The 22,289-nt window shown below is 47.7% G+C and overlaps 1 protein-coding gene across 6 annotated transcripts in view; it reads left to right on the forward strand.

Moving 5' to 3' along the window:
- The window catches only part of EPS8 (EGFR pathway substrate 8, signaling adaptor), a 192,743-nt gene that overhangs the window by 96,813 nt on the left and 73,641 nt on the right, over window positions 1–22,289 (forward strand). The window lies entirely within an intron of this gene.

Here is a 22,289-nt window from a genome sequence, read left to right on the forward strand (position 1 = left end):
AGTGCACCAAGAATATCCTTCCCACCACATTAAAGCATTTACACTAGCTTGACATGAAAGGGTCATCCAACTACAGGTACCAAGGTGCACGCAGAATACCCCTCTCCCCATTACTGCACCTCCATTAGCCTGACAGGAAGGGGTCATCCATCCACAGAAGCCAAGGTGCACCAAGAATACCTCCCCCCATTAGTGCGCTTACAGCAGCCTCACAGGAAGGGTCATCCATCCTCAGAAACCAAGGTGCACCATTGATACCTCCCATTACTGCAACTCAATAAGCCTGACAGTAAGGAGCATCCATCCACAGGAACCAAAGTGCACCAATGATACCCCCCATTACAGCACCTGCATCAGCCTGAGAGGACGGGGTCATCCATCCACAGGAAACAATGTGCACCAAGAATACCTCCCCCATTAGTGCGCTTACAGCAGCCTGACAGGAAGGGACATCAATCCACAGGAACCATGGTGCACCAATGATACCCCCCCAATTACAGCACCTGCATCAGCCTGACTGTAAGGGGCATCCATCCACAGGAACCACAGTGCACCAATGATACCCCACCATTACAGCACCTGCATCAGCCTGACCTGATAGGGTCATTGAACTACAGGAACCAAGGTGCACCAAGAATATCCCCCACCCATTACTGCACCTCCACCAGCCTGACAGGAAGGGTCGTCCATTAATGGTCAACAGCATGGTGCCACAGAGGTCTGGATCCATGTGAGCAGGAGATATTTTGCTATCAGTAAGGCAGTGTCTTCTCTCGTGCTCTCTGGAGTCACCTTTCTGATCTTCTCCTGATTCTTTCATAAAGATGATTCTTCACATCCTCTCCTGATCCTTTCATTAAGATGATTCTTCACATCCTCTCCTAATCCTTTCATTAAGATGATCCTTCACATCCTCTCCTAATCCTTTCATTAAGATGATCCTTCACATCCTCTCCTGATCCTTTCATTAAGATGATTCTTCGCATCCTTTCCTGATCCGTTCATTAAGATGATCCTTCACATCCTCTCCTAATCCTTTCATTAAGATGATCCTTCACATCCTCTCCTGATCCTTTCATTAAGATGATTCTTCGCATCCTTTCCTGATCCTTTCATTAAGATGATTCTTCGCATCCTTTCCTGATCCTTTCATTAAGATGATTCTTCGCATCCTCTCCTGATCCTTTCATTAAGATGATTCTTCACATCCTCTCCTGATTCTTTCATTAAGATGATTCTTCACAGGTGGCTCAGTGGATTGCACTGCAGCCTTGCAGCGCTGGAGTCCTGGGTTCAAATTCCACCAAGGACGACATCTGCAAGGTGTTTGTATGTTTTGAGTGGTTTGTGTGGGTTTCCTCCGGGTTCTCCGGTTTCCTCCCACATTCCAAAGACATACTGATGGGGAAATTAGATTGTGAGCCCCATCGGGGACAGCGATGATAATGTGCAAACTGTAAAGCGCTGCAGAATATGTTAGCGCTATATAAAAATAAAGATTATTATTTTTATGAGATAACAAGTATAAAATCCTTGAATAGGAAACTGAGACTGGGTAATAAAAACAAATTCTAGAACAGCAAGGAAAAACATTAACCCTTTTATGTCAAATTCCCCCTTTTGTAAATGGTATAATTTTTTGCCACAGGGTCATTTGGTGTCCACAAAGGAGCTACTGTCTCATGGGTCTAGTACGTAGGGGGGCTTCCTACCTCCTCAGTGTGGACACCCATGTCCCCCATCAGCAGTGGCTATCTGGGGTCTCATACACTACAGAAGGTTCAGCGTTAGTCTTTTTTTACACATACACTATTCAATAGCTTAGGTAATACATATATCAGCACATTTTAGGCTACATAGTACAGACCTGCATGCAGATTGTTTATTGCTCTATGTCCTAACCAGGAGTCTCTTAGGTCACCTTATATTTAACTGGAACCAGGAATTAGCTGCCCATCCGACTACAGTCCATGAGGCAGATACGTCGTGGGGCACATCTTTTCCCCAAACTTAGATGGAGTCCAGGTTTCTTTGTGTATGCCGTGTGGTGTTAATACCTCCCGTGGCTCCAGAGGTACAGCATAGTCCTTGCAGATCCAACAGTCCTTTGGTTTTTCCCCTTCAATGTCCTTTATAAAAAGAGCGTGATGTTGGATAAGTTTGTTGTCCCAGTCCATATTCAAGCTTTTCCATGGTCTCTGTAGGGAGCAACAATCCTGCTCCTCCCAGCAAGGTGATTAGTAGAACTGTGCCGGTAAAGTGACCTTTTTTGCAGTGACTCGTGTGGATCCAGGTGGACTTTGCCTCAAGTTTCACTGAGGTGGATGTGTCAGCTGGACTTGGAATGGACCATCAAACCGTGGATCTGGGCTCCTTCTCACGTGTCTGCGTATGATCACCTAGATTCAGCTGATGCACATCTGCACTGGCATTCGGGTCAGGAATGGATGAGAACACGTTTATGCACCACCTGAAGGCCTGGACATAGGCTGTCATAGCACCATCCCTGCCGATTGTATGATGTAATGTGTTGATAAACTACTGCAGGGCAACGTGGGTTGCCATTGATGTGCGACTTATGACTGCACGTGCACCTTATTGAATGCAATATTTGCACAAAAATGGTCATGTATAATCATCGGAGTCCTTTTTTTCTTTATGGTATGTTTTCCTGCATTTAATCTTGGGATTTTTTTGATTGTTTTCACCTAGTATCAAATTTTGTGGATTTTTGTCAATAAAATGTTCTATTTTTTTATACCTGATTGCTCCCAAAGTTCTCCTGTTTTTCATAGCACCATGTTGTATCTGTACGACCTGTGGGAAGTGCAGACCAGTCTTTGGCGCACTACCAAACAGGACTTCAAAAGGAGACAAGTCTTCTATGTGGAGTGTGTCTGACTAGAGAGAGTGCAAGAGGCCCTTTGGATTTTTAGTTTGTGTCCCATTTAACCTTTGCACTTTCCCACTACTTTGTGGGCGATATGGTGTATGAAGTGCTTGCTGTGTTCCCCGGGCCTGCATGATTCCCTTCATTATCTCTCCAGTGTGCACTCCTGTCACTTTCTATGGTTTCTGGGACCCGTATCTGCAGAGCAGTTCTTTCACCAGTTTGTCTGCAGTCGTTTTATGATTAGCACATTTTACCGGATACGATTCCGATGAACCAGAGAAGAGATCTACATGTACTTGGACATATTCCTGCACACCTACCTTGCTAGTCGTATGTAGTCAGTCTGCTGTCTCTAACGGTGAGAACTAAAAAAAAAACTTGGAGCACATATCCCACATGAAAGTAGTATTTAAAAAATATATATCTTTAATCTCCAATCAAATACATACAGACATTACACAATATATCACAGAGAATTATGTCAATACAGTTGGAATCCGGTAAAAGGGTGCACCAAAAACTGGTATCACCCCACCAGCACAAATACAGGACCTAAGAGAACCCTGATATTCAATAGTATATTAATGTAAAGTGACAGTGCAGATACTAATGTCACATATCATTTAAGTAATGACAGATTCATAATCGCCACCAAAAAGGTACAAAGAGCCATAAATTTCATAAGGTCAGTGACCAGTTAAAATCGATTCAATACCACTGGTAGAAAAGCAAATTGTATCACTAAAGGTTCTTGGCCATACTGTGAACGTGACACGCGCCCCTGTAACGGGTAGAGGCCTTGGTGTCGCTTTCTTAGGGACTTTTACTGTTTGGGTTGTGCTGTGCACAGATGAGGCCGGACTTCATGTGTTTCGATACATGTGACTTTCTGGCGTGATTGGGGTCATGTGTTGCCTGCGCATCACTGGGAGCAGGGACCTTGGTAAACACAATTTATCCCTATTCTCCCATACTCCATTTGAGATCAGCCCCCATTTTCCCCCAGTGTTCCTTCTCTGAGGGGGAAGCCTGCTGCTGGAGGGATTTCAGGACATCTAAGCTCAGTGTGGCTGGTATTTGCTGACTCCCCGACACCGTCCTCTGCTCCCTAAGCTGCCTCACTGCTACTTTAGAAGCCTCGTCTGCCCTTCTGTTGCCCTCTACCTCCAGGGAGCCACCTTTTGTGTGTGCTTTCACATTATTATGCCAACCCGGACTGATAACGTCAATGCCTTCGTTAGTTATTCCACCAGCTCTGCATTGTTAATGGCATTACTGGCTGATGTAAGAAAAGCTCTTCTTCTCCAGATAGGGTCATAATCATGGGCTATTCCCCATCCATAATTCGAATCTGTGTAAATCTTAGGGACTTTACCTGCAGCAGCTCTACACGCCTCAGAGTGCCTTCAACTTTGCCTCCTGCACTGACATGTGAGAAGGGAGTGGTTCAGCTCTGATTACCTCATGTGAAGAGGGAGCGATTCAGCTCAGATTACCTCATGTGAGGAGGGAGTGGTGCAGCTCAGATTACCTCATGTGAGGAGGGAGTGGTTCAGCTCAGATTACCTCATGTGAGGAGGGAGTGGTGCAGCTCGGATTACCTCATGTGAAGAGGGAGCGATTTAGCTCAGATTACCTCATGTGAGGAGGGAGTGGTGCAGCTCGGATTACCTCATGTGAAGAGGGAGCGATTCAGCTCAGATTACCTCATGTGAGGAGGGAGTGGTGCAGCTCGGATTACCTCATGTGAGGAGGGAGTGGTGCAGCTCGGATTACCTCATGTGAGGAGGGAGTGGTGCAGCTCGGATTACCTCATGTGAGGAGGGAGTGGTGCAGCTCGGATTACCTCATGTGAGGAGGGAGTGGTTCAGCTCGGATTACCTTATGTGAGGAGGGAGTGGTGCAGCTCGGATTACCTCATGTGAGGAGGGAGCGATTCAGCTCAGATTACCTCATGTGAGGAGGGAGCGGTTCAGCTCAGATTACCTCATGTGAGGAGGGAGTGGTTCAGCTCGGATTACCTCATGTGAAGAGGGAGTGGTGTAGGTTGGATTACCTCATGTGAGGAGGGAGCGATTCAGCTCAGATTACCTCATGTGAGGAGGGAGCGGTTTAGCTCAGATTACCTCATGTGAGGAGGGAGTGGTTCAGCTCGGATTACCTCATGTGAAGAGGGAGTGGTGTAGGTTGGATTACCTCATGTGAGGAGGGAGCGATTCAGCTCAGATTACCTCATGTGAGGAGGGAGTGGTGCAGCTCAGATTACCTCATGTGAGGAAGGAGTGGTGCAGCTCGGACTACCTCATGTGAGGAGGGAGCGGTTCAGCTCAGATTACCTCATGTGAGGAGGGAGTGGTGCAGCTCGGATTACCTCATGTGAGGAGGGAGCGATTCAGCTCAGATTACCTCATGTGAGGAGGAAATGGTTCAGCTCAGATTACCTCATGTGAGGAGGGAGTGGTTCAGCTCGGATTACCTCATGTGAAGAGGGAGTGGTGTAGGTTGGATTACCTCATGTGAGGAGGGAGCGATTCAGCTCAGATTACCTCATGTGAGGAGGGAGCGATTCAGCTCAGATTACCTCATGTGAGGAGGGAGTGGTGCAGCTCAGATTACCTCATGTGAGGAAGGAGCGGTTCAGCTCGGACTACCTCATGTGAGGAGGGAGCGGTTCAGCTCAGATTACCTCATGTGAGGAGGGAGTGGTGCAGCTCGGATTACCTCATGTGAGGAGGGAGCGATTCAGCTCAGATTACCTCATGTGAGGAGGAAATGGTTCAGCTCAGATTACCTCATGTGAGGAGGGAGTGGTTCAGCTCGGATTACCTCATGTGAAGAGGGAGTGGTGTAGGTTGGATTACCTCATGTGAGGAGGGAGCGATTCAGCTCAGATTACCTCATGTGAGGAGGGAGCGATTCAGCTCAGATTACCTCATGTGAGGAGGGAGTGGTGCAGCTCAGATTACCTCATGTGAGGAAGGAGTGGTGCAGCTCGGACTACCTCATGTGAGGAGGGAGCGGTTCAGCTCAGATTACCTCATGTGAGGAGGGAGTGGTGCAGCTCGGATTACCTCATGTGAGGAGGGAGCGATTCAGCTCAGATTACCTCATGTGAGGAGGAAATGGTTCAGCTCAGATTACCTCATGTGAGGAGGGAGTGGTTCAGCTCGGATTACCTCATGTGAAGAGGGAGTGGTGTAGGTTGGATTACCTCATGTGAGGAGGGAGCGATTCAGCTCAGATTACCTCATGTGAGGAGGGAGCGATTCAGCTCAGATTACCTCATGTGAGGAGGGAGTGGTGCAGCTCAGATTACCTCATGTGAGGAAGGAGTGGTGCAGCTCGGACTACCTCATGTGAGGAGGGAGCGGTTCAGCTCAGATTACCTCATGTGAGGAGGGAGGGGTGCAGCTCGGATTACCTCATGTGAGGAGGGAGGGGTGCGGCTCGGATTACCTCATGTGAGGAGGAAGTGGTGCAGCTCGGATTACCTCATGTGAGGAGGGAGCGATTCAGCTCGGATTACCTCATGTGAGGAGGAAATGGTTCAGCTCGGATTACCTCATGTGAGGAGGGAGTGGTTCAGCTCGTATTACCTCATGTGAGGAGGGAGTGGTGCAGCTCGGATTACCTCATGTGAGGAGGGAGCGATTCAGCTCGGATTACCTCATGTGAGGAGGGAGCGGTTCAGCTCAGATTACCTCATGTGAGGAGGGAGGGGTGCAGCTCGGATTACCTCATGTGAGGAGGGAGGGGTGCGGCTCGGATTACCTCATGTGAGGAGGGAGCGGTTCAGCTCGGATTACCTCATGTGAGGAGGGAGTGGTTCAGCTCGGATTACCTCATGCGAGGAGGGAGTGGTGCAGCTCGGACTACCTCGTGAGGAGGGAGCGGTTCAGCTCGGATTACCTCGTGTGAGGAGGGAGCGGTTCAGCTCGGATTACCTCGTATGAGGAGGGAGTGGTTCAGCTCGGATTACCTCGTGAGGGAGTGGTGCTGGTCTGATTACCTCATGTGAGGAGGAAGCAGTTCAGCTCAGATTACCTCATGTGAAGAGGGAGTGGTGTAGGTCGGATTACCTCATGTGAGGTGGAAGTGGTTCAGCTCAGATTACCTCATGTGAAGAGGGAGTGGTGTAGGTCGGATTACCTCATGTGAGGAGGAAGTGGTTCAGCTCGGATTACCTCATGTGATGGTGCGGTTCGGCTCGGATTACCTCATGTGAGGAGGGAGTGGTTCAGCTCGGATTACCTCATGCGAGGAGGGAGTGGTGCAGCTCGGACTACCTCGTGAGGAGGGAGCGGTTCAGCTCGGATTACCTCGTGTGAGGAGGGAGCGGTTCAGCTCGGATTACCTCGTATGAGGAGGGAGTGGTTCAGCTCGGATTACCTCGTGAGGGAGTGGTGCTGGTCTGATTACCTCATGTGAGGAGGAAGCAGTTCAGCTCAGATTACCTCATGTGAAGAGGGAGTGGTGTAGGTCGGATTACCTCATGTGAGGTGGAAGTGGTTCAGCTCAGATTACCTCATGTGAAGAGGGAGTGGTGTAGGTCGGATTACCTCATGTGAGGAGGAAGTGGTTCAGCTCGGATTACCTCATGTGATGGTGCGGTTCGGCTCGGATTACCTCATGTGAAAAGGGAGTGGTTCGGCTCGGATTACCTCATGTGAGGAGGGAGCGGTTTGGCTCGGATTACCTCATGTGAGGAGGGAGCGGTTCGGCTCGGATTACCTCATGTGAAAAGGGAGTGGTTCGGCTCGGATTACCTCATGTGAGGAGGGAGCGGTTTGGCTCGGATTACCTCATGTGAGGAGGGAGCGGTTTGGCTCGGATTACCTCATGTGAGGAGGGAGTGGTGCAGCTCGGATTACCTCATGTGAGGAGGGAGTGGTGCAGCTCGGATTACCTCATGTGAGGAGGGAGCGGTGCAGGTTGGATTAGCTCATGTGAGGAGGAAGCGATGCAGGGCGAATTAACTCATGTGAGGAGGAAGCGTTCCGGCTCGGATTAGCTCGCGTGAGGAGGGAGCAGTCCAGGGCTGACACAATGAGCAGCTTGAGAGAATGGAAGTAATTGGTTGCTTCTTGAGTAAGATCGAAGGGGTCTGATGACAAACCGTCAGAGTTGTTGCATCATTTGCGGAGCAGACCTATAATAGGACACCAAGCTTAGAAAAGTGCGTAGCTGTCGGCGTGACCTGGGTAAAGAGGGATTTTGAACAGCCTGTTTTCTCTCTTCAGTCATATGTATTGTACCTTCAGCAATACAGTGGCCTGAAAATTTCAGCTTTTGTTTGCAATACAGTAATTTGTCACTTTAGTCTGTGCAACCTTTTTCTGCTAAGAAATATAGCAAGGACACAGTACCTTCCTTACAGGACATCTGGTCCAGGCAGCAGAGCAAAAGGTCATCCACATACTGCAATAGTACAATCTGTGGATGAGGTGGTTGCCACTGCTCCAGGATCCCTGCCATTGCTGATGAATAGATGGTAGGGGAGGTAATTCCTCCTTGTGGGAGGACCGTCCAACAGTACTGCTTCCCTTCATGAGTGAAGGCAAAAAGATACTGACAATCTTTTATATTCCTCGCAGGGCCATTGATTTGGCTAGGCTTAAGGGGTATTGCTTTAAATGAGGAGGTAGGTTCTTTTAATTTAATCATGAGCAGGGGGATGGGGAGCCCACCCACATCAGTTTTTCCCTATGCCCAATCGGTGTCTGACACCTGATGTATTTCCCTGTTCTCAAACATTCTGGTGTCAGGTGCTACTTTCACTGCTTTTGTCATATACAGCATTGCTCCAAGCTTACACAAGTGCTTATCTGAGCGGGGACTTGTGACTGTAAAGGTACCTTCACACTAAGCGACGCTGCAGCGATACAGACAACGATGCCGATCGCTGCTGTGTGGTCGCTGGAGAGCTGTCACACAGACGGCTCTCCAGCGACCAACGATGCCGAAGTCTCCTGGTAACCAGGGTAAACATTGGGTTACTAAGCGCAGGGCCGCGCTTAGTAACCCGATGTTTACCCTGGTTACCAGCGTAAACGTTAAAAAAAAAAAAAAAACACATACTCCCATTCCGGTGCCCGGCGTCCGCTTCCCTGCACTCCTCCTGCATCCTGTGTCAGTGCCGAACATCTCCGGCATCTCCCACAGAGCAGAGCGGTGACGTCATCGCTCTGCTTTACGGCCGGCACTTACACAGGATGCAGGAGGAGTGCAGGGAAGCGGACGCCGGGCACCGGAATGTGAGTATGTGTTTTTTTTTTTTTTTACGTTTACGCTGGTAACCAGGGTAAACATCGGGTTACTAAGCGCGGCCCTGCACTTAGTAACCCGATGTTTACCCTGGTTACCAGTGAAGACATCACTGGATCGGTGTCACACACACCGATCCAGCGATGTCTACGGGAGATCCAGCAACGAAATAAAGTTCTGGCCTTTCTTCTCCGACCAACGATGTCACAGCAGGATCCTGATCGCTGCTGCCTGTCAAACACAACGATATCGCTAGCCAGGACGCTGCAACGTCACGGATCGCTAGCAATATCGTTTAGTGTGAAGGTACCTTAAGACCCTCAGGAGAGTATTGTATGGTGGCCTGTATAACACCAACACATCTGCCCCCACCAAATTCATAGGGGTATTGTCAATAACAATAAGCTTTGTAAGCTCATCTTGGCTATCTCGTAACTTTACCTGTTTAGTTGTTTGGTGGTGGAGGTGACCAGATGTTTGGTGGGGGTGACATGATGTTCCACACCTTCCTCCCTCTCAGGACTACTGTCAGCTTCCTCCCAATAGTCAAACTCCTCACTTCTGTATCGGCTTCTTCTGTCACTACATGTGATCTTGTCCGGACAGGATTCAGGGTAACCGCTTAGGAGTGGTGGTAGCACAGGTCACACAAGTATCTCTCCAGTTTGGGTTTGGTTGCCCACAATGTTTACGAGTCTATCTGTCTTGTCTTGGTCTCTAGTTATACAGAGGTGGGGCGATAGTAGTCTCAGTCTTAGTTTTTGCGCATTAAAATAGTCATTATACACCTTACGTCCCATTATGGTCTCTTTATTTTCCGTACTGTACTTCCTCAGCTACACGACGCCATGTATTCACTTGCTGTTCTCTTCCCTTGCCTTTTATCCAACCCTTCTTCTTTTTCCTGAAACTCTGACATTTTTGTATATCCAAACCTCACACTCTGGCATATTTGCCTTTTTCAGTATTGGTCCCACATTCTTCACTGCTTCTTTTCCTTCTCTTTTTTTTTTTTTCTGTATTTCTGTTTTGGATCCCATTGAGGCCCTGACTGCCCACAGAACAAGTTGCCCAAGGCTTCAATGTATTCTTCACACATTTCATCTTTCTGCAAATGCCCCCAGTATGCCTGGACCTTGTCCACTGGCCACACTCTACAAGTCAGAATGAGTGATCAAGGTGTAGCGGGAAGGCTCTCGTGACTCTCACCCAGTAGACCTTCAGGGTGTAACGGGGAGGCTATGGCAGCTCTTACCCATTAGACCAGCTGACTAAAGTAGGAAGGCCCAGGTGTGATAGGCCTCTCACCTACTAGACCAGCCGTGCAGTTGGCTTCCCTTTTCTTCTGATCCTCCACTAGATGTACATCAGCCACACAGTTAGAAGCAGGTACCAACACACACTGATGACCAATCAATCACTTCCAAGTTTTCTCTAAAATAGGCACAATATTTTACATACAATATTACTTTCCACTTCTATACAGTGCTGTCTTTAAAAGCACACGTCTCAGCACACACTTCCTGCAGCAGCACAGAAATCTTGTGCGCAGCTCCATCACTCCTCTCAACCTGTACCAAAGAGATGAGAAGAACTTGCAGTATCTCTCAAACAAAAACAGAAAGAATGCTCCGTTCTCGGCAGTTTCTATATTCAGCTTAACATAGAAACTCCAAAAACTCCATGTGAAACCCTGGCAACTCATCCCCTTAGCAAACTACACCCAGTACACCCGTGCATCTTTCACAGAATGACAGGTGACCATTCATACGTGTTCATTCAGGGATCTATTTGCCAGCGATCTGAAACACTCCGTCTGATTCAGCTTAAAGTGAGTTGAATGATGTCCTCTGTGGACCACACCTAACAGAGCCTCGCATCTCATTTATTTGTCCCTGCTACTCAGTTACCCAGTACTCATGTGATTTAGAGGTTTTCATAAACATATATCCAAATATTTACCAAAAACTCACAGCCTACCTACTGTACCTGGGGATTAGTACAAAACTTCTGAGGCCTGCAGAGCTCACTGACACTCGGAACGTCCAACGCCAATTACATAAACCTAAAACCCAGCATTAGACAATGTCCAAGATGACCACAGCAATAAGGCTGCACAGACTGTCCCAGCTCTGCACTGCACAGCCAGTTAGTAGAGCGATAATACAGAGAACACTTATTACCTTATTACTCTATTCAACTCTCACACAGACCTGACCTCTCACAACTCACTGGTGATGTCGTTTCTGCACCGTGTTTGCAGCCATGATCCAGAGAGATTGGAAGCACAAAAAGTGTAAGAATAAAAGCTTCTCACCTTGCTGCAGCTGGAATTTGTGTTTCCAATCTCTCAGGAATCTCCCACATCTGGATTCCGAATAGGCCGGTTACCATGGCCCCACTTTGGATCAGAATAAAAACAGCTACAACAGTTTTGATGCCCAAAGTCAGATATGCTGGATCACCAGTGAGGTCAAATTAAGAGATTAGGCCCTGAAATAACGAGCGCACAGAGAAAAATATGCGCACTTGTGAGCAAGTCACCTTTCTGTTTCACACATGAATGCTGTGTCTTTACAGCAATTATTCACTTTTACACTATTTCTTCCATGACATTTTATTATTATTATACATTTTTATAGCGCCATTTCTTCCATGACACTTTACATGTGAAAAGGGACAAAAATAGACAAATACAATAATCAAGAGCAATACAAGGCACACACAAGTAGAGGAGGAGAGAGAGGACCCTGCCAGCGAGGGCTCACAGTCTACAGGGGATGGGTGAGGATACAGGAGGAGAGAGGACCCTGCCCGTGAGGGCTCAGTCTACAGGGGATGGGTGAGGATACAGGAGGAGAGAGGACCCTGCCTGCAAGACCTCACAGTCTACAGGGGCTGGGTGAGGGTACAGGAGGAGAGAGGACCCTGCCCGCGAGGGCTCACAATCTACAGGGGATGGGTGAGAATACAGGAGGAGAGAGGACCCTGCCCGCGAGGGCTCACAGTTTACAGGGGATGGGTGAGGATACAGGAGGAGAGAGGACCCTGCCAGCGAGGGCTCACAGTCTACAGGGGATGGGTGAGGATACAGGAGGAGAGAGGACCCTGCCCGCGAGGCCTCACAGTCTACAGGGGATGGGTGAGGATACAGGAGGAGAGAGGACCCTGCCCGCGAGGGCTCACAGTCTACAGGGGATGGGTGAGGATACAGGAGGAGAGAGGACCCTGCCCGCGAGGGCTCACAGTCTACAGGGGATGGGTGAGAATACAGGAGGAGAGAGGACCCTGCCCGCGAGGGCTCACAGTCTACAGGGGATGGGTGAGGATACAGGAGGAGAGAGGACCCTGCCCGCGAGGGCTCACAGTCTACAGGGGATGGGTGAGAATACAGGAGGAGAGAGGACCCTGCCCGCGAGGGCTCACAGTCTACAGGGGATGGGTGAGGATACAGGAGGAGAGAGGACCCTGCCCGCGAGGGCTCACAGTCTACAGGGGATGGGTGAGAATACAGGAGGAGAGAGGACCCTGCCCGCGAGGGCTCACAGTCTACAGGGGATGGGTGAGGATACACTAGTGGAGGGTAGAGCTGGTTGTGTGGTGGTTCAACAGACTAAGGATCACTGCAGGTTGTAGGCTTGTTGGAAGAGGTGAGTTTTCAGGTTCTTTTTGAAGGTTTCCGTGGTAGGTGAGAGTCTGATGTGTTGGGTCAGAAAGTTCCAGAGTATGGGGGAAGCACGGGAGAAGTCTTGTATGTGGTATTGGGAACAAGAGATAAGAGCGGAGTAGAGAAGGAGATCTTGTGAGGATCAGAGGTTGCGTGTAGGTAAGTACCGGGAGACCATGTCACAGATGTATGGAGGAGACAGTTTGTGGATGGCTTTGTATGTTGCGCAATGTAACTCATGGAGCCCCCTGGTACCCTGTTACCCAGGTCATGATGACCTTATTTACCAAGTACCCAGAACATGTTTTTGCAGAATATTAAAAACATTGCATATGAGGTAAGAAGTATAAAATCCTTAATTATGAGGCTGGGTTATATAAAAACTAAATCTAGAAGAGAGGAAAAACATTAACCCTTCTACGTCAATTGGAATAATCCTTTGCTGATCCTTTCATAAAAATGATTATATCCATCCTCCTTTCACCTGTTTCATCAGAACTCTTCTGCCGCTCCTCACAAAATCCTTACTTTGAGATGCACCGTCCACAGGTTCTTCATTCTCTGGTTCCTCTATTACACCATTCTCTGTGTGTTTCAGCATATGAAAGCCACTCAATATTGGCAGTAAAATCTTGGCCCCAGGTCATCTAGCACCAATCACCAAGCCAATTCCTGAGACGTTGTGGTTGCTCGATTTTCTCATTATCTTGGTTCATTCTGAGACTGATGGGGGGAGGGGGAACTAATTGCTGGATTTTATGCTTCAAGATTTGGATCATGGATCTAATGTCGACATGGGAATGCTCCAATTGTGAAAAGGCCGGTGTCTCTAAAGGAGGGCCATTAACTGTATAGTCATCCACATAAATATATTGTACATAAATCAGATCCAAGACAAACTCAGAGAGTCCATTCAGTCATCTATTGTCATGCACCGATCGGCCATAACATTAGTATTAACCCATGATAACCCTGATTGTCTGGTGACCATGATATTTCATGAGGGGATAGTCAATTCTTGTAGCTGATGTGTTGGGTAAGCGTGCAGACACTGGCTCATCTCTAAAATGGCCTGCCTTGTGTGATGTCTCCTGGTCCCACCCCATAGAAGCCTGAATGTAACGAAGTTATCCATACATGTATTACTGGTTATAATGGTGAGGTGCCAGCTGTGATGCTCTGTGTGATCTATAATGGCCACCAGAAGGTGCAGAGCATTCCAGCTTGTGTGTCAGGCTGGGTAACCATGGACCAGTCAGTGCCCGTGTTTCTGTCCACCACGTGATCTGATAACTGCCTTTTTCTATCATGTGGATGTCCAGGTGCAAATAATGGTACCAGGAAGCGTGAAGAATATGAGCTGGTAAAGGCCATCTGATGAGGCAATGTTCTGCTGAAATGGACGTGACTTGTACCACCTACCTAAACACCACACAGCTTATTAGTCTCCAGATCTTAATCGTATTGGTCATCTGTGGGATACATGAAGGCTCCCCCGAAGAATACACAAGATCAGCAGTCAGATGCCGCCCGGCAATTTCACAGGCCTTGTGCAGTCCACACCTCACCAGGAACAGTAATACAATACTAGGCCGATGGTTATATGATCTGGGGTATTACATGTATGCACACACTTTCATATGATGCAAACAGTCTGAAAATTGTTTATTTCAATATAAAGATCTACAGTACAATGGTTTGTTTTTGCAACCAGAATAATGAAAAATTTCAACTCTCCGTGGCCTTTAAGGTCACTTATGAGGAAAATGAGAAGGTATGATGGGGCAAGTCGTGCTACGTCTGGAGTGTGATTCCAGATTAAACAATCAGGAATAATAGAAGATCTGTCATAAATAATGTTTATTAAGCGTAAAGAGGCTGGAGAATTTGTACTTCAGAAGCCAGTGGCCCAACGTCCATGGCCAGAGACACCTACTCTACAGCTACTGATCTCCACTAAAGTTGTTGCATATGGACCGTTATCCCTGTGCACACATTGGACCTGACATAGGGCATGAATTCAGGCAGAAGAAGATGGATGGAGGAGGCCATGATGGTGATACAAGTATAATGCATGGTTAGGGGTGCAGACGTTGATGGTGGTGTTAGTATAATAAACAGTGGATAGTGGAGACCATGGTGGCAATGCCAGTATATTCCACAGTTAATGGAGGAGACCATGATGACGATAACAGTATAATTCACAGTTGACAGACAAGATTATGATGGTAATAGAATTATATTCCTGAGTGGACAGAAGAGACCATTGTAATGCAACTCTGTTAGAGGTCACCTGGCAGATCTAAATAGGGCTTCCATGGACAGGCTTTTCACTAGGTTCCAGGGGAGCCATGGCCTTCACCCTTTAACCAATGTACAGAATTGTGGACTTGATCAAGGACTGTGGGTTGAGACCTTGCGTTGGAGTAGCTGCTGGCTTGTGCAGCTGGCTGGCAGAAATGGATATCTAGCTAGGTGATGACAAGGAGGTGTGCATAGGGACAGAATTCTCAGTCAGAAGAACGGTCAGTAAATGAGCTATGGTCTGAAATAAGACTATTCATTGGAATCACACTTGCAACAGGAATTAATCATAGCAAATAGTCCCTGTCAGCCAGGGACTAACTTCTGGAATGTGCCAAAACAAACAGCCTCTCGCTGCTCAAGCATTTAGAATGTTTCTATACCTAATACAGCAAGTTGACATTGATCATTTGGAGAGGAGCAGGATCTCTGACAGTATCTGATAACAATGAATTTGTTTGGCCCCTTAGCAGAAGTGGCGCCATTACTCCAAGGCCCACTGTTCACCAGCTATTCATATTTGCTAATATTGCAGCTTCTTTTGGAAGATGAGAACTCGTGAAAAGATGCTCTGATGGAGGTCAGTAAGGGTTTGTATAACTTGTGATAACACACAAGCCTGAGGCTTCAACCTCGACTACAAATGGATGTTCTAAGGAAGGCTGGACCAATACAGGGTCTGAGAAGCTTTCCTTCAACTCTGAAGGATCAGACTACATTAGGTTTACAGTTAACCACATCTACTTTTTTTAGTCAACTTCGTTAATGGTTTGGCGATCTTGGAAAACATTTAGTACATTTACAATAATAGTTTGCAAACACTAAAAAACTCTGCACGCCCTTCTGAGATTTGGATTGCACCCACTTTATATTAGATCAGACCTTTTGAAGGATTAATTCAGAAGCGTTTAGCGGACACGATATAACTCAGGAAATGTATTCCCTGATGCAGGAAAATGCAGATGGTAGTTAGTTTACCAAATAAAGAATTTTCTGAGTCTTTGGAGTACAGTACATACGTGTCAGATGCGTGACATATCAGGGCAATAGACCAAGGACTCCTCTACAGAGACCACCACATATGGACCACTGTTATGTCTCTATATGTCAGAAAGAAAATGTAGAAAATCATCTGAAGCGTTAAGTTGTTCAACAGGCATCATAGTGACCAAGGAAACCGTGATGGTGATACCAGTGTAATGCACGGTGGATGGAGGACGCCATGATGGCGATACCAGTGTAATACACGGTGGATGGAGAATACCATGATGGCTATACCAGTGTAATATTCGGTGGATGGAGGACACCATGATGGCTATACCAGTGTAATACACGGTGGATGGAGGATACCATGATGGCGATACCGGTGTAATACGGTGGATGAAGGACACCATGATGGCGATACCGGTGTAATGCACGGTGGATGGAGGACACCATGATGGCGATACCAGTGTAATACAGTGAATGGAGGATACCGTGATGGCTATACCAGTGTAATACACGGTGGATGGAGGATACCATGATGGCGATACCGGTGTAATGCACGGTGGATGGAGAACACCCACCATGATGGCGATACCGGTGTAATACACGGTGGATTGATGACACCATGATGGCGACACCGGTGTAATACACGGTGGATGGAGGGCACCATGATGGCGATACCGGTGTAATACACGGTGGATGGAGGGCACCATGATGCCGATACCGGTGTAATGCACGGTGGATGGAGGGCACCATGATGGCGATACCGGTGTAATGCACGGTGGATGGAGGACACCCACCATGATGGCGATACCGGTGTAATACACAGTAGATGGATGACACCATGATGGCGACACCGGTGTAATACACGGTGGATGGAGGACACCCACCATGATGGCGATACCAGTGTAATACACGGTGGATGTAGGACACCATGATGGCGATACCGGTGTAATGCACGGTGGATGGATGACACCATGATGGCGACACCGGTGTAATACACGGTGGATGTAGGACACCATGATGGCGATACCGGTGTAATGCACGGTGGATGGAGGACACCATGATGGCGATACCGGTGTAATGCACGGTGGATGGATGACACCATGATGGCGACACCGGTGTAATACACGGTGGATGTAGGACACCATGATGGCGATACCGGTGTAATGCACGGTGGATGGAGGACACCATGATGGCGATACCGGTGTAATACACGGTGGATGGAGGACACCCACCATGATGGCGATACCGGTGTAATACACGGTGGATGGAGGACACAATGATGGCGATACCGGTGTAATACACGGTGGATGGAGGACACCATGATGGCGATACCGGTGTAATGCACGGTGGATGGAGGACACCATGATGGCGATACCGGTGTAATACACGGTGGATGGAGGACACCCACCATGATGGCGATACCGGTGTAATACACGGTGGATGGAGGACACAATGATGGCGATACCGGTGTAATACACGGTGGATGGAGGACACCATGATGGCGATACCGGTGTAATGCACGGTGGATGGATGACACCATGATGGCGACACCGGTGTAATACACGGTGGATGTAGGACACAATGATGGCGATACCGGTGTAATGCACGGTGGATGGAGGACACCATGATGGCGATACCGGTGTAATGCACGGTGGATGGAGGACACCATGATGGCGATACCGGTGTAATACACGGTGGATGGAGGACACCATGATGGCGATACCGGTGTAATACACGGTGGATGGAGGACACCATGATGGCGATACCGGTGTAATACACGGTGGATGGATGACACCATGATGGCGACACCGGTGTAATACACGGTGGATGTAGAACACCATGTTGGCGATACAAGTATAATACTCATTAGATGGTAATCTAATTTCTTTTGGAGTTTTGGAGGAAAAAGCTAGTTAGCATGATGTTCACCTACTCCCCCTACTGCTGGGGGTCCATTTTGGGGAATCTCTTACTTACTGAGAGCGGTTTTAATATTCGGCAGCTTTTTCAATTTATCAGGTATCCAACTGGTTCCAGCAAGTCATAGGCTGTTTTAACCATAACTTCTGGAATGTAAGTCCGCAAGGACAGGGTCCTCTCCCCTCTGTACCAGTCCGTCATCATAAATTTGTGTACTGTAAATATCTATAACTCTGTATGTAACCTGTCATGATCTCTGCAGGCAGAGATCATAGCAAGCCTATAGAGGGACAAGCTCTCGGAAGATGGAACTATACTGACCATGAACTAAGCCTGCCGCGCAACTAGAAATAGCCAGGTAGCATTTCCTATTTATCGCTAGATGCCCAGCTCTGGCCTAAGACCTAAATAGCTAGCAGAGGGAAATATAAGACCTGGCTCACCTCTAGAGAAATATTCCAAAGAAGACAGTAGCCCCCCACATATAATGACGGTGAGTTCAGATGAAACAACAAACGCAGCAGGAAAATAGTCTTAGCAAATTTGAGGTCCGCTTACTAGATAGCAGAAGACAGATAGTATACTTTCATGGTCAGCAGAAAAACACTAACAAAACACCATCCAGAGATTACCTTAAACTCTGGCATTAACTCATAACGCCAGAGTAGCAATCCCTGATCAACGAGAGCTTTCCAGACACAGTAACAAAACTTCAGCTGTGAACTGGAACAAATAGGCAAAACAAAACATGGACAAAAGTCCAACTTATCTAGTAGTTGTCTAGAAGCAGGAACAAGCACTGAGAGGCATCAGATAACATTGTTGACCGGCAAGAAACCACCAGAGAAATGAGCTTAAATAGCGACACCCACTACTGATGGAATCAGGTGAAACAGGAAAGAGGATGACAAGTCCAATTCCACAAGCGGCCACCGGGGGAGCCCAGAATCCAAATTCACAACAGTACCCCCCCCTCAAGGAGGGGGCACCGAACCCTCACCAGATCCACCAGGGCGACCAGGATGAGCCCTATGGAAGGCACGAACAAGATCAGAAGCATGAACATCAGATGCATTGACCCAAGAATTATCCTCCTGGCCGTAACCCTTCCAGTTGACCAGATACTGGAGTTTCCGTCTGGAAACACGAGAGTCCAAAATTTTCTCCACAACGTACTCCAACTCACCCTCAACCAACACCGGAGCAGGAGGCTCAACTGAAGGTACAACAGGTACCTCATACCTGCGCAATAACGACCGATGAAAAACGTTATGAATGGAAAAGGACGCAGGGAGGTCCAAACGGAAAGAAACAGGATTAAGAATCTCCAATATTCTATAAGGGCCGATGAACCGAGGTTTAAACTTAGGAGAAGAGACCCTCATAGGGACAAAACGAGAAGACAACCACACTAAATCTCCAACACAAAGCCGAGAACCAACACGACGATGACGGTTGGCAAAACGCTGAGTCTTCTCCTGGGACAACTTCAAATTGTCCATAACCTGCCCCCAGATGTGATGCAATCTCTCCACCACCGCATCCACTCCAGGACAATCCGAGGATTCCACCTGACCGGAGGAAAATCGAGGGTGAAACCCCGAATTACAGAAAAACGGGGACACCAAGGTGGAAGAACTGGCCCGATTATTGAGGGCGAACTCTGCCAATGGCAAAAAAGCAACCCAATCATCCTGGTCAGCAGAGACAAAACACCTCAGATATGTCTCAAGGGTCTGATTAGTCCGCTCGGTCTGGCCATTAGTCTGAGGGTGAAAAGCAGATGAAAAAGACAAATCTATGCCCATCCTAGCACAGAATGCCCGCCAAAATCTAGACACAAATTGGGTACCTCTGTCAGAAACAATATTCTCAGGAATACCGTGCAATCGGACAACATTCTGAAAAAACAGAGGAACCAACTCAGAAGAAGAAGGCAACTTGGGCAGAGGAACCAAATGGACCATTTTAGAGAAACGGTCACAGACCACCCAGATGACAGACATCTTCTGGGAAACAGGCAGATCTGAAATAAAATCCATCGAGATGTGTGTCCAAGGCCTCTTAGGAATAGGCAAGGGCAACAGCAGTCCGCTAGCCCGAGAACTACAAGACTTGGCCCGAGCACAAACGTCACATGACTGCACAAAGACTCGCACATCTCGTGACAGAGAAGGCCACCAGAAGGATCTTGCCACCAAATCCCTGGTACCAAAAATTCCGGGATGACCTGCCAATGCAGAAGAATGTACCTCAGAGATGACTCTGCTGGTCCAATCATCCGGAACAAACAGTCTATCAGGCGGACAACGATCCGGTCTATCCGCCTGAAACTCTTGCAAGGACCGCCGCAGATCAGGAGAAACGGCCGACAAAATTACTCCCTCCCTAAGGATACCTGTGGGTTCAGAATTACCAGGAGAGTCCGGGTCAAAACTCCTAGAAAGGGCATCTGCCTTAACATTCTTAGAACCCGGTAGGTATGACACCACAAAATTAAAGCGAGAAAAAAATAAAGACCAGCGCGCCTGTCTAGGATTCAGGCGTCTGGCAGTCTCAAGATAAATCAAATTTTTGTGGTCAGTCAATACCACCACCTGATGCCTAGCCCCCTCGAGCCAATGGCGCCACTCCTCAAACGCCCACTTCATGGCCAAAAGCTCCCGATTCCCAACATCATAATTCCGCTCTGCGGGCGAATATGTCCCTTTTCCAAAGACTCCTTTATATATTCCCGCATAGCAGCATGTTCCGGCACAGACAAATTAAACAAACGACCCTTTGGATATTTACAACCCGGTATCAAATCTATGGCACAATCGCACTCACGGTGCGGAGGTAACGACCCAAGCTTGGGTTCGTCAAAGACGTCTTGATAATCAGAGAGGAACTCAGGGACTTCAGAGGGAATGGACGACGAAATAGAAACCAAAGGTACGTCCCCATGGATACCCTTACATCCCCAGCTCAACACAGACATTGCTCTCCAGTCCAAGACTGGGTTGTGAGACTGCAACCATGGCAATCCCAGTACCAAATCGTCATGTAAATTATACAGCACCAGGAAACGAATAATCTCCTGGTGATCCGGATTGATACGCATGGTTACTTGTGTCCAGTATTGTGGTTTATTATTAGCCAATGGGGTGGAGTCAATCCCCTTCAGAGGAATAAGAGTCTCCAAAGGCTCTAAATTAAAACCACAACGATTGGCAAAGGACCAATCCATAAGACTCAGAGCGGCGCCAGAGTCAACATAGGCGTCCGTGGCAATGGATGACAAAGAGCAAATCAGGGTTACAGACAAAATAAACTTAGACTGAATGGTGCCAATGGAAACAGACTTATCAAGCTTCTTTGTACGCCTAGAGCATGCCGATATCACATGAGTAGAATCCCCACAATAGAAACACAATCCATTCTTCCGTCTAAAATTCTGTCGCTCGCTCCTGGACAGAATTCTATCACACTGCATACTTTCTGGCGTCTTTTCCATAGACACCGCCAGATGGTGCACCGGTTTGCGCTCCCGCAGACGCCTATCAATCTGAATAGCCATTGCCATGGACTCATTCAGACCTGCAGGCAAAGGGAACCCCACCATAACATCCTTAACGGCATCAGAGAGACCTTCTCTGAAAGTTGCCGCCAAGGCGCACTCATTCCACTGAGTAAGCACAGACCATTTACGGAATTTTTGGCAGAAAACTTCAGCTTCGTCTTGCCCCTGAGATAGTGCCATCAAAGTTTTTTCTGCCTGAAGTTCCAAATGAGGTTCCTCATAAAGCAAGCCCAAGGCCAGAAAAAACGCATCCACATCGCGTAACGCAGGATCCCCTGCTGGCAATGAGAAGGCCCAATCTTGAGGGTCACCCCTGAGCAAGGAAATCACAATCCTAACCTGCTGAGCAGGGTCTCCAGCTGAACGAGACTTCAGGGACAAATAAAGCTTACAATTATTTCGGAAATTCTGGAAGCTAGCTCTATTCCCTGTGAAGAACTCCGGCAAAGGAATTCTCGGCTCAGATACCGGAGCATGTACCACAAAATCTTGTAAATTTTGTACTTTCGTGATGAGATTATTCAAACCCGCAGTTACACTCTGGAGATCCATTATTGTCAGGTGCACACAGAGCATACAGAGATTAGGAGGAGAGAGAGAAAAAAGACTGCAGCAAGGCAGACTGGAGGAAAAAAAAAAAAAAAAAAATTCCAGCAGACTTCTTATAACTCTCCTTTCTCAACCTGGGT

Source organism: Ranitomeya variabilis, chromosome 5 (assembly GCF_051348905.1).
Source record: "Ranitomeya variabilis isolate aRanVar5 chromosome 5, aRanVar5.hap1, whole genome shotgun sequence".
NCBI classification, from domain to species: Eukaryota; Metazoa; Chordata; class Amphibia; order Anura; family Dendrobatidae; genus Ranitomeya; species Ranitomeya variabilis.